The following is an 11,226-nucleotide window of genomic DNA, read 5'->3' as shown; positions in this document are numbered from 1 at the left end:
TTCCCTTTTCCCCTCTGTTAAGCAGTTAGGAGCTTCCCCCTTGCTGTGCTCCTGTCCACTGCCCCGGGTTCAGAGTCTCCTGCTACCCTCCTTCCTCTTGGTTCCTGGTTTGGACATCCCCTTTCACTCAGAACATCCCACTCTCTTGCTGACTAAATAAAACCAAGGGTCCAAGAATCCTGCTGTCTCAGAAGAGACCTCTGTTGTGAACCTGGTAGAGTAATTTCATCTCTTTCAAAGAAAATGTTTCATGGACTGGGGAGGTGGCTCAGCTGTTAAAAGTACTTGATTGCAAATCCTGCCAGCTAGGGTTCAGTTCCACAGCCACACACATAAAGTCTGACAAGCATTCAATTTCAGTAGCAAGACACCCAGGTGTGCATGTGTGTATAGAAACACAAATAAAAGTTTAAAACAGTAGGGCTGGACAAATGGTTTAGGAGTTAAGGTGCTTGCCTGTGAAGCCTAAGGACCCAGGTTTGATTCCCCAAAACCCAGGTAAGCCAGCTGAACTTGGTGATGCATGTGCCTGGAGTTTGTTTGCAGTGGCGATAGGCCCTGGCATGCCCTTTCTTTCCCTTCCTCCCTTCCTTTCTTCTTTTCTTCCTTCCTTTCTTCTTTTTCTAATAAATAAATAAAAATAAAATATTTTTTTTAAAAATTAATAAATAAGATCTCCTTGTTGCCCAGGAAGAACATTGGTATTGAAGACATTTACTACCATGGCTTCTAGTGCCATTTGTGAGACCTCAGATGTTGGGTTTTCTGGCCCATTCATTGTCTCTTTGAGAGTTACAACTTCCTGTAAGTTTGGTGTGACTGGACCAAGAAAGAAGACACATGCTGATTTCTACAGAAATTGATACCATGAATAATTTTTCTTTTCTTTTTAGAAGGAGAATCTTACTCTAGCCCAGGCTAGGCTTGCTTCACAATCACAGCAATCCTACCTCAGCCTCCACCACATCTAGCTCCATGAACAATTTTGAGGAGATGAAGAAATCTGGTATATTTCAGAATGCAAAATGATTTTGGAATCTGAAGAATTTCTTTGGGTTGAGCTCCATAAAAGCCTGTCACTTACCTGTGCCCTGAACTATGAAACATGAATATATGTGGTCCAAGGAATAGCTTCTCTTAGTAACCAGTTATAGACATATAAAAGACTTTAAAAAAAAAATAGGGCTGGAGAGATGGCTTAGCAGTTAAGTGCTTGCCTGAGAAGCCTAAGGATCCCGGTTTGATTCTCCAGTACCCACATAAGCCAGATGCACGAGGGGTCACATGCATCTGGAGTTCATTTGCAGTGGCTGGAGGCCCTGGTGTGCCCATTCTTTCTCTCTCTTTCTCTCTCCCCTCCCTCTCTCAAATAAATAAATTATATATATATATATATATATATATATATATATATATATACACACACATACATATATATAGTATAATATAAAATATATATTTAAAAAAAGAGTAACCTCCTACTAGTTGTGGTATAATGTTTATAACCCCAGCACTCAGGATGCTGGGGCAGACCAGCTTGGCTACATAGCTACTACTGGGAAGAACTTAGAGGTCTTTGAGAGGACTGGGAACCTTTCTTGGCTCTTGGGTGGGCAATAACTCAGGAGCTAGGGTGTTGGACACAGTTACACAAAGCTTCTACTGACTTAGTGGCCTTCTGGGCTCTTGTCTTCTGAACATCAGTGCATGGACCCACAGACCAGAAGATAAAGTTTAGGAAGATTTGACTATAGCACTTCTAGAGATAGAGTCTAAAAGAAGGAAAAGATACAGAGCTCCTGTACGACAGGAGGGGATTACTGGAACTGGAAAAGCTCACCTAGAGAGCCTCGTTAGGGACTTTTATGGGGTGGGGCTGGATGGGGTGAACTGGCTAGTCCAGCTCTGGATGCCAGGTGTCTAGGTGCCCCCTGCAGGTTTCCAGAAAAAGGAAGTAATTCCTTTATATCCCGTTCTCTTCTAAAAAAGAAAGAAGACCAGAGGCACCTATTCACGTCCTCTGGTGAGGTTTTAGGGAAAATGATACAAGGAGAAAAAACAGATTTTCCATTCTAAGCTCAAGGACATTCCTGGCTTCCGCTTTGGGCAGAGCTTGGTTACCCCTTAACTGTCTCAGTATCAGGCCAGCCAGAGCTACATAAGACCCTGGCTCAAAAATTTGAAATAGAACTGAGCATGGTGGTGCATGCCTTTAATCCCAGCACTCAGAAGACAGACAGATGTAAGAGGATCACTGTAAGTTCGAGGCCACCCTGAGACTACATAGTGAATTCCAGGTCAGCCTGAAACCCTACCTTGAAAAACAAAAAAACAAAACAATTGAAATATGAACCAACGATGTAGAATGATACGTGTTTGTAATACTGGGACATTTGAAGTACAGGCAGAAAGGGCAACCTTAACTACAAGGCCATCGGGGGATGTGGACCCTGCCTCAAAAACAAAACAGCCTACTTCATTAAATTGTAGCTCTTATGCTATCCTTACTAGTATATCTATCACTATTTTTTTTTTTTATTACCTCAAAGGTCAGTTTTCTCCAGGATCAAAGTTATAGTCTGATGACTTCCTCCCCCGCCCCACACAAGGTAGTCTCTCACTCTGGGCCAAGCTGACCCTATGTAGTCTATGTAGTCACTATGTAATCTCAGGCTGGCCTTGAACTCACAGCAATCCTCCTACCTCTTCCTCCTGAGGGCTGGGAATAAAAAGGTGTGTGCCTCCATGCCAGGGCTTTTGCTTTATAGTTCAAATAGGGCGGGGGTGGGGGGAAGGTGGTGCACTCCTTCAATCCCATCTCTTGGGAGGCAGAGGTAGGAGGATTGCTATGAGTTCGTGGCTACCCTGAGACTCCAGAGTGAATTCCAGGTCAGCCTGGGCTTGAGTGAGACCTTGAAAAACAAAAAAGTTCAAAGGGCATAATAGCCACAAATTTAAGGCCAGGCTGTTATACATAGCAAGTTCCAAGCCAGCCAGGGCTATATAGCAAAACCCTGTCTTCAAAAGTCCACCCCTCACCCAAGAAAACAAAATCAATCAAACAAAAAAATGTTTGTTATTTGTTCCATACACTGAAAAGCCAGAGATGGCTCAGCAGTTAAAGGCACTTGCTTGCAAAGCCTGTCAGTCCGGGTTTGATTCCCAGTACACATGTAAGGCTAGATGAACAAAGTGGAACATGCATCTGGAGTTGTTTGCAGTCGCAGCAGGCCCTGGTGTAATCATACTCTGTCTCTCTCTTTCTCAAATAAATAAAATATTTTAAAAGTAAAAGCGGGGGACTGGAAAGATGGCTTAGTGGTTAAGGCATTTGCCTGCAAAGCCAAACGATCTCAGTTCGACTCTCCAGGACCCACGTAAGCCAGATGCACAAGAGGACTTATGCATCTAGAGTTTATTTACAGTGACTAGAGGCCCTGTCATGCCCATTCTCTCTCTCACACACACACAATGTCTCTTTCTCAAATAAATAAATAAATAAAAATATATTTAAAAAATACATTAAAAATAAGCTGGGTGTGGTGGTGCATACCTTTAATCCCAGCACTTGGGAGGCAGAGGTAGAGGATTGCCATGAGTTCAAGGCCACTCAGACTACATAGTGAATTCCAGGTCAGCCTGAGCTAGAGTGAGACCCTACCTCGAAAAACCAAAAAAAAAAAAAAAAAATAAATAAATAAAAATAAATAATAAAAACAAAATTTACATATATTATATAATGTAAAAAGGGGCGGTGCATGCGTCTGGAGTTGGTTTGCATTGGCTAGAAGCCTGGCATGCCCATTCTCTCTTCCCCTCCTCTCATAAATAAATAAAAATAAAATTTAATAAAAAAAATAAATAAAAAGCAAGTGGGCATGGTGGCACATGTTTTTAATGCCAGCACTCAAGAGGGAGAGTTGGAGGAGCACTGTGAGTTCAAGGCCAGCCTGAGACTGAATAGTTAATTCCAGGTCAGCCTGGGCTACAGTGAGACCCTACCTTGAAAAAAACAACACATCAAAAACCAAAAACAGGGCTGGAGGGATGGCTTAGCAGTTAAGACATTTGCCTACAAAGCCAAAGGACCCAGGTTCGAGTCCCCAGGACCAATGTTAGCCAGATGTACAAGGGGCACACACATCTGGAGTTCATTTGTAGTGGCTGGAGGCCCTGGCACACCCATTCTCTCTCTCTCTTTCTCTCTCTCTCTCTCTGTCCCACTTTCTCAGTCAAATAAATAAATAATAAAATATTTTTTAAAACCTAAAAACAAATTAAAAAGGCAAAGAATGTGAATCCTGAAATCAAATGGAATTCTCTAAAGGGTTTCAAGCCATAATCCTATGGGTATGTATGTGATCGACTTTCCCTCCCAGTTCTCAAGGTCCATGGAAAATATTCTTGGTGACCACCAGGGGGATACAGTAGAACTAGATATTCAAAGTATGAATGAGGACTTTTAATATTTGCCAATATGAAGGACAGGAGGCTGCACTGCTTACAAATGAACGTGGTGGACAAACTGCAGGCTAGAAGACACAAATCTGAATGTAAGGAAATATAAGGGTTCAAATGACTAAAAACGACTGTGGTATAATTCTTCATATGTACAGTACTGTACTATATTTTATTTCTCTGTGGCATTTAAGTGTCACACTAGGAAATGGAAGGAGCTGGTGTGTAATTTACATAAGGGTGTTTACTAAACAGAAAAGTGACCATCCAGAAGTCCAGTACTTGTATATAATGTAGAAAGCTGTTGTGTTTGTTTGAAGCAGGGGCTCACCAACAGCCCAGGGTAGCCTGCATTTCACTATGTAGCTAAGGTTTAGGCTTGTGACAATCCCCTGGTTGCTGAGATTATAGGCGTGTGCCATCATGCCCGGCTTCCTTGTATCTTTTTTTTTTTTTTTGAAACATTGTTACTTAGGCTAGCTCTATATATTTGAACTTTATATATTTTATTTGTTTGAGAGAGAGAAAGAGGCAGAGAAAGAGAGAATGTGTGCGCCAGGGCCTCTAGCCACTGCAAACAAACTCCAGATGCATGTGCCACCTTGTGGGTCCTGAGGAATCAAACCTGAGTCTTTTGGCTTTGCAGGCAAGCACCTTAACCACTAAACCATCTCTCCAGCCCTCAAGCAGCACTTTAGGATGCAAACCTTGAACTTGGATCCTCCCTCCTCAACCTCTGCCTGAGTCACCAAGTCCCAGCTTATTTTCAGTTTTATTTTTGGTGATACAGGGAATACTGCCAGTAGCTTCTCAGGAAGGGATGAGGCGGGGCTCAAGAGGCCCTCCCAACTTTTTGTTTGTTTGTTTGTCCCCCACCACCACCTCCAAGTAGGGTCTCTAACCCTGTAGTGCCAGGCTATCTCTGCCTTCTGAGTGCTGGGATTATAGGGTTATACATATCTTTAAATTTTTTTATTCATTTATTTATTTGAGAGCAACAGACACAGAGAGAAAGAGGCAGATAGAGAGAGAGACAGATAGAGGGAGAGAGAGAGAATGGGTGCGCCAGGGCCTCCAGCCACTGCAGATGAACTCCGGACGCGTGCGCCCCCTTGTGCATCTGACTGACGTGGGTCCTGGGGAATTGAGCTTTGAACCAGGGTCCTTAGGCTTCACAGACAAGCACTTAACTGCTAAGCCATTACTTCAGCCCCTATTTTTTTTTTATTACTTATTTTGAGATAGGGTCTTAGCAGCTTTTTCCATTTTCAAGTATGACACCAAGACACCAAAGGAGAAATAAAATACAGTTCAGTGGTGTAGAGTGGGTATGGATCTAGCTGCCCATTTTTAGTAAGGCTGGCCTTAAACATGTTTTGGGGGTGTGTGTGCCTTTATGCATACATGTTTGTATGTGTGTGGGCTCATGTGTGTATATGTATCCATGCATTCACTTGTATGCATGTGCAGGCTAAGGGTCAATGTTGCGTGTCTTCCTCAATCACTTTTAATAATCACCTTTTTATTTGAAACAGAATCTCTCACTGAGTCTGGAGTTCACTGATTTGGCTAGAGGAACTAGCAAACAAACCCCAGGGAGTGTTCTGTCTCTGTCTGCGCAGCCCTGGGACTATAGTCACTGTGCCTAACTTTTAAGTGGACACTGGGGACCTGAACCCAGATTTCTCATGCTTGTGATACAGCACTTTACCATCTGAACTGTTTCTCTACCTCCTCGTATGGTTTACATTGTTTGTTTTTGAGGTAGGGTCTCATTCTAGTCCAGACTGACCTGGAACACACTCGGTAGTCCTGGACAGGTCTCGAACTCACAACAATCCTTCTACCTCTGCCTCCCAAGTGCTGGGATTAATGGTGTATACCATCATGTCTGGTTTTGGATTACTTTTTTTTTTTCAAGGGAGGGTCTTACTCTAGCTCAGGCAGACCTGAAATTCACTTTGTAGTCTCAGGATGGCCTCGAACTCACAGTAATCCTCCTACCTCTGCCTCTCGAGTGATGTGATTAAAGGGATGCACCACCATGTCTGGCTCTATTTTATTTACTTTAGGTCAGCACTGATTTATTTCCATATAATTGAGAAGAAAAGAAACTATTGGTATGTACACTCTTATGATACAAAGAAAACTGTAATTCTCAAGGCTCAAAGTAAAAATTCACAGACTAAAACCCCAACCCCTTCAGTCTTGGAGAAAAGCAGTATTCTGCTAACTAGCAAGGCCATCAGGACAGCAGTGTCCACACTTGCTGGAGTGACCTGTGCAGGGTGCCCCCTGGGTCTCTGTATCCATTGACGGGACCCATCGTGGCTGCGCGCACTTCACCATGGGCCCTGCAGTCTAGCTCAGTGGACTGTCTCACGATCTGCTCCTTCACTGTGGTGCTTGGGACGAGGTTCAGCTGTGGCATAAGCAGGCTATCTGGGACTGAAAGGTAACGGTCAAACTGCATCATTGCAGCTTGCGGTGCCCTGGAATTGAGGTTGGGAAAATTAGATAGAGGCCCCTGTTCAGGTTTATGTTCCTGGACAGTGTGTCGTAGATGTAACTCAAGCCAACTCTAGTTAAAACACAGGAGGCTTGCTCGTTTATGACAGTGTCCAAGTGTGTGTTGATCTGGAACTGTAGCTTTTCCAGGCGCCTATCAGTGAACTCAAAGAGAGCCAATGTATTATTCATCATATAGGATGAATTGACCATGAGTGTGGCCATGTCAGCTGTGCCTAAATTGCTGGCTGACATGTTACACATTTGGAGGAGAGGATCCAAGACACATGATAAAACCTGAACAAAGTCAGCCTGACGAGCATCCAATGGGCCAACTGAAGCATCATGAGGTGCCAGAACTTTCTTGAGCAATGTGAGGGTCTGATTCAGTGCAGAGCTGGGTCCAAGGTCAGGTGGAGGGAGTTCATCCTTGTCCATTAATTTACTTGCATGAAGACTCAAACTACTGAAGGATATCTTTTTGCTTAGCAAATGCATTTCTTCAATGGCAGCCAACAAAGTACTTGCACTATTTCCAGTGATGTCACTGATTCTGTGGTGGTAAAATCTGAGGAGATAGGAATTTTTTTTTTTAATTTATTTGAGAGCGACAGACACAGAGAGAAAGACAGATAGAGGGAGAGAGAGAGAATGGGCGCGCCAGGGCTTCCAGCCTCTGCAAATGAACTCCAGACGTGTGCGCCCCCTTGTGCATCTGGCTAACGTGGGACCTGGGGAACTGAGCCTTGAACCGGGGTCCTTAGGCTTCACAGGCAAGCGCTTAACCGCTAAGCCATCTCTCCAGCCCAGGAAATTTTATATAATGAAATTGCTCCAGGTTCAGCAAGTATTATTTGTTCAATTCGAGCCTTTTGAGGCCTGCACACACACTCAGTGATATGCCCAACGACCTCTTGAATATTTTCTTCAACACCCTGTGTGGTCATATGCTTCAAGACAGCTTCCAGGTGTTCCTTTTCAGAAGCAGTAGCTTGGTGGAGCCATGCCAGCATATCTCCCACATACCTCAGAGGGTCATGGGAGTGCATTTCAGTGGGCCTTCGTGTACCTCCCAGCCCCCTCTTGTAAGAGAATCAATAAAACCTCAAACAACTGTGTTTCTTCTGGCTGTTCAAAATTCATCTAAGGTGTGCTTACATAAGACAGGCCTATCCTGTAGTGCTTCCATTGCCTGAGCTAATTAATACTGGAGACACATCTCATGATTCTTGTGTCAGTGTTCTGCATTCACTGAGCCCATCGGTAAAGTCTTTCATAGGCTGTTTCTTGGAGCGAGGCCATTTGTTCCATAATTTCCAAACCTGCTGTTTGTTGGTTCGTAAGCAAGAGAACTTTGACATCATTATGAATCTGTTTTACTCTTCTGAATGCCTTGAAAAAATCCTCAGTAACGGGAACTTCTCTTGTGCCTCGTAGTAGACTCATTTCTTCAGACATCAGTTGGAACTTGGATAAAAAGGCATCTGCGACTTGTGTGGTAATCTCTAGTCTTTGACTTTCAGCTTGAAGCTTAGTGCTCTTTACTATTAAGTCTTGAGTTTGTTCCTTTGCTTCCTGCAAACGACTTGTCATATCTTGACAACAGCTGCTCATTGCCTGACCGTCTTCATTTACGCTTTTTCAAGTTTCTTCTGTACTTCCTCGAAAATGCTTACAAATTCCTCATGGATGGATAAACTTCTGCCTTCAATATCTCCACATAAATTTCTTCAAGTCCGCAAACTATTTTCAACAAAAAAGGCTGAAAGTGCCTTGAGAGCTTCGAACATCTCCTCGTCATGATCCAGCCGCATCTCCAGGACCTTCTGCAGCTTACGGGACAGCGGGGTGTTGGGCGCCCGCAGGGCAGAGGCTGCTGGCCGCCCGGTGCCGCCACCACCTCTCGCTGTCCTCGGCCATCTCTATTTTTTATTTATTTATTTATTTTCATGTATTTATTTATTTTGGTTTTTCAAGGTAGGGTTTCACTGTAGCCCAGGCTGATCTGGAATTGACTATGCAGTCTCAGGCTGGCCTTGAACTCATAGCGATCCTCCTACCTCTGCCCCCTGAGTGCTGGAGTTAAAAGGGTACGTGCCAACGCCTGGCATGTCTAGCTTTACGTGGCCATTAAAGAGGTTTCAATCTGGGTTACCAGGCTTGCAAACAAGCACCTTGAACTGCTGAGCCATCTCTCCAGCCCCCTAATTTCTTTTTTTTTTTTTTAATTTTTTTTGTTCACTTTTATTTATTTGAGAGCGACAGAGAGAGAGAGAAAGAGAGAGAGAGAGAGAGAGAGAGAATGGGTGCGCCAGGGCCTCCAGCCACTGCAGACAAACTCCAGACGCGTGCGCCCCCTTGTGCATCTGGCTAACGTGGGCCCTGGGGAACCGACCAGGGTCCTTAGGCTTCACAGGCAAGTGCTTAACCACTTAGCCATCTCTCCAGCCCTAATTTCTTTTTTTATTTACAAAAGTTTTATTGATAACTTCCATAATTGTAAACAATACCCCATGGTAATTCCTCCCTCCCCCAACCTTCCCCTTTGAAATGCCACTTTCCATCATATTCTCTCCCCCTCTCCTATATTCTTTATATACATTAACATATACTGTATGCTCTCTAGTAAATACTGTTGATAATCCCATTTTGCTGATGTAAAAAGTGAGTGGTTAAATGGTCTAACCTTTGGTCACATAGCAATTGAACGTAAAACTAGAATTTGAAAATCAGGGCTGAAGAAATAGCTTAGCAGTTAATGCATTTGCCTGTGAAGCCTAAGGACCTAGGTTCCATTCCCCAGTATCTACCTAAGCCAGATGCATAAGGTGGTGCATAAGGTGTCTGGCGTTTATGCTGGCTGGAGGTCCTGGCACATCTATTCTCTGTGTCTCTCCTTACCTGCCTCTTTCTCTCTCTCTCTCAAACAAACAAACAAACAAACAAATAAATAAATAAATAAATAAAATATTTTTAAAAAGGAAAAGAGGGGCTGGAGATATGGCTTAGCAGTTAAGGCACTTGTCTGCAAAGCAAAAGGACCCAGGTTCAATTCCCCAGTACCCACATAAGCCAGATGCACAAGTTGATGCATATGTCTGGAGTTCCTTTGCTGTGGTGGGAGGACCTGGTGTGCTCATTGCCCCTCTCTCCCTCTCCCTCTTTCTTTATCAAATAAATAAACAAAAATAAAATATTGAAATAAAAGAAAATCAGTTTATTTGACTCCAGAACCTGCGCTACTAACTGTGAACTCATCTGTCTTGTACCAAGACAGAATTTATCTTTTTTTCTTTCTTTTTCTTTTAAAAGGAGTTATTTTTATTTATTTATTAGAGAGAGAGAGAGAGAAAATGGGCATGCCAGGGCCTCTAGCCACTGCAAACTCCAGACATATGCACCACCATGTGCATCTGCTTTTATGTGGGACCTGGAGAATGGAACCTGGGTCCTTAGGCTTCACAGGCTTGTGCCTTAACCACTAAGCCATCTCTCCTGCCCCAGAAATGATCTTTTAATTTTATGTTCACATCTGCAGAAGATGAGTTGTATAATACTGGCCTAATCTATTATTCACAACAGTTATTTTAGTCAATGGAATGAAAAATAAATACTTTTCCAGGTGTGTTTAATCCCAGCACTGGAGAGTCAGAGGTAGGAAGACTGCAGTGAGTTTGAGGCCACCCTGAGACTACAGAGTGAATTCTAGGTCAACCTGGACTAAAGAGAGACCCTACCCCCCCCAAAAAAAAAAACTTTTAAAAGTCTAAATATAATTTAAGTTACAGGACAATCACAGAGAAAGCCCAGGTTTTGGTGCATAGGTACTCAGTGGTAGAGTGCCTGCTTAGCAAGCACAATACTATAGAACATCTAGAGAAGATTGGAAGTAAATCTGTTCTGTAATACAACTCAGAGGCTCTGCAATATGCCTCATAAATTATAATTTTTATGTGTTATATATTTAATATTTTATTTATTTGTTTACTTGAAAGAGAGAGTATAGGTGCACCAGGGCCTCTAGCCTCTCCAAACGAACTCCAGACTCATGTGCCACCTTATGCATCCAGCTTTACGTGGGTACTGGGGAATCAAACCTGGGTCCTTTGGCTTTATAGGCAAGCACCTTAACTGCTAAGCTATCTCTCCAGCCTCCTATATTTTTTTGAGACTGACTTCAAACTTATGAACCTCCTGCCTCAACTCTTTGAGTGCTTGGATTGCAGGCGTGTATCACCATGCATGCTACTTTGTTTTTAT

At 43.2% G+C, this 11,226-nt stretch overlaps 1 pseudogene; it reads right to left on the bottom strand.

Annotated features, from left to right (window-relative positions):
• Positions 1-6,671: 6,671 nt before the first annotated feature.
• Positions 6,672-11,226, bottom strand: part of LOC101600702 — a 41,646-nt pseudogene continuing 37,091 nt past the window's right edge.

The sequence above is a fragment of the Jaculus jaculus genome, chromosome 13, assembly GCF_020740685.1.
Source record: "Jaculus jaculus isolate mJacJac1 chromosome 13, mJacJac1.mat.Y.cur, whole genome shotgun sequence".
Lineage (NCBI taxonomy): Eukaryota > Metazoa > Chordata > Mammalia > Rodentia > Dipodidae > Jaculus > Jaculus jaculus.
Note: the sequence above shows the minus strand (reverse complement) of the source record. Positions and strands in the feature narration are given on the sequence as shown.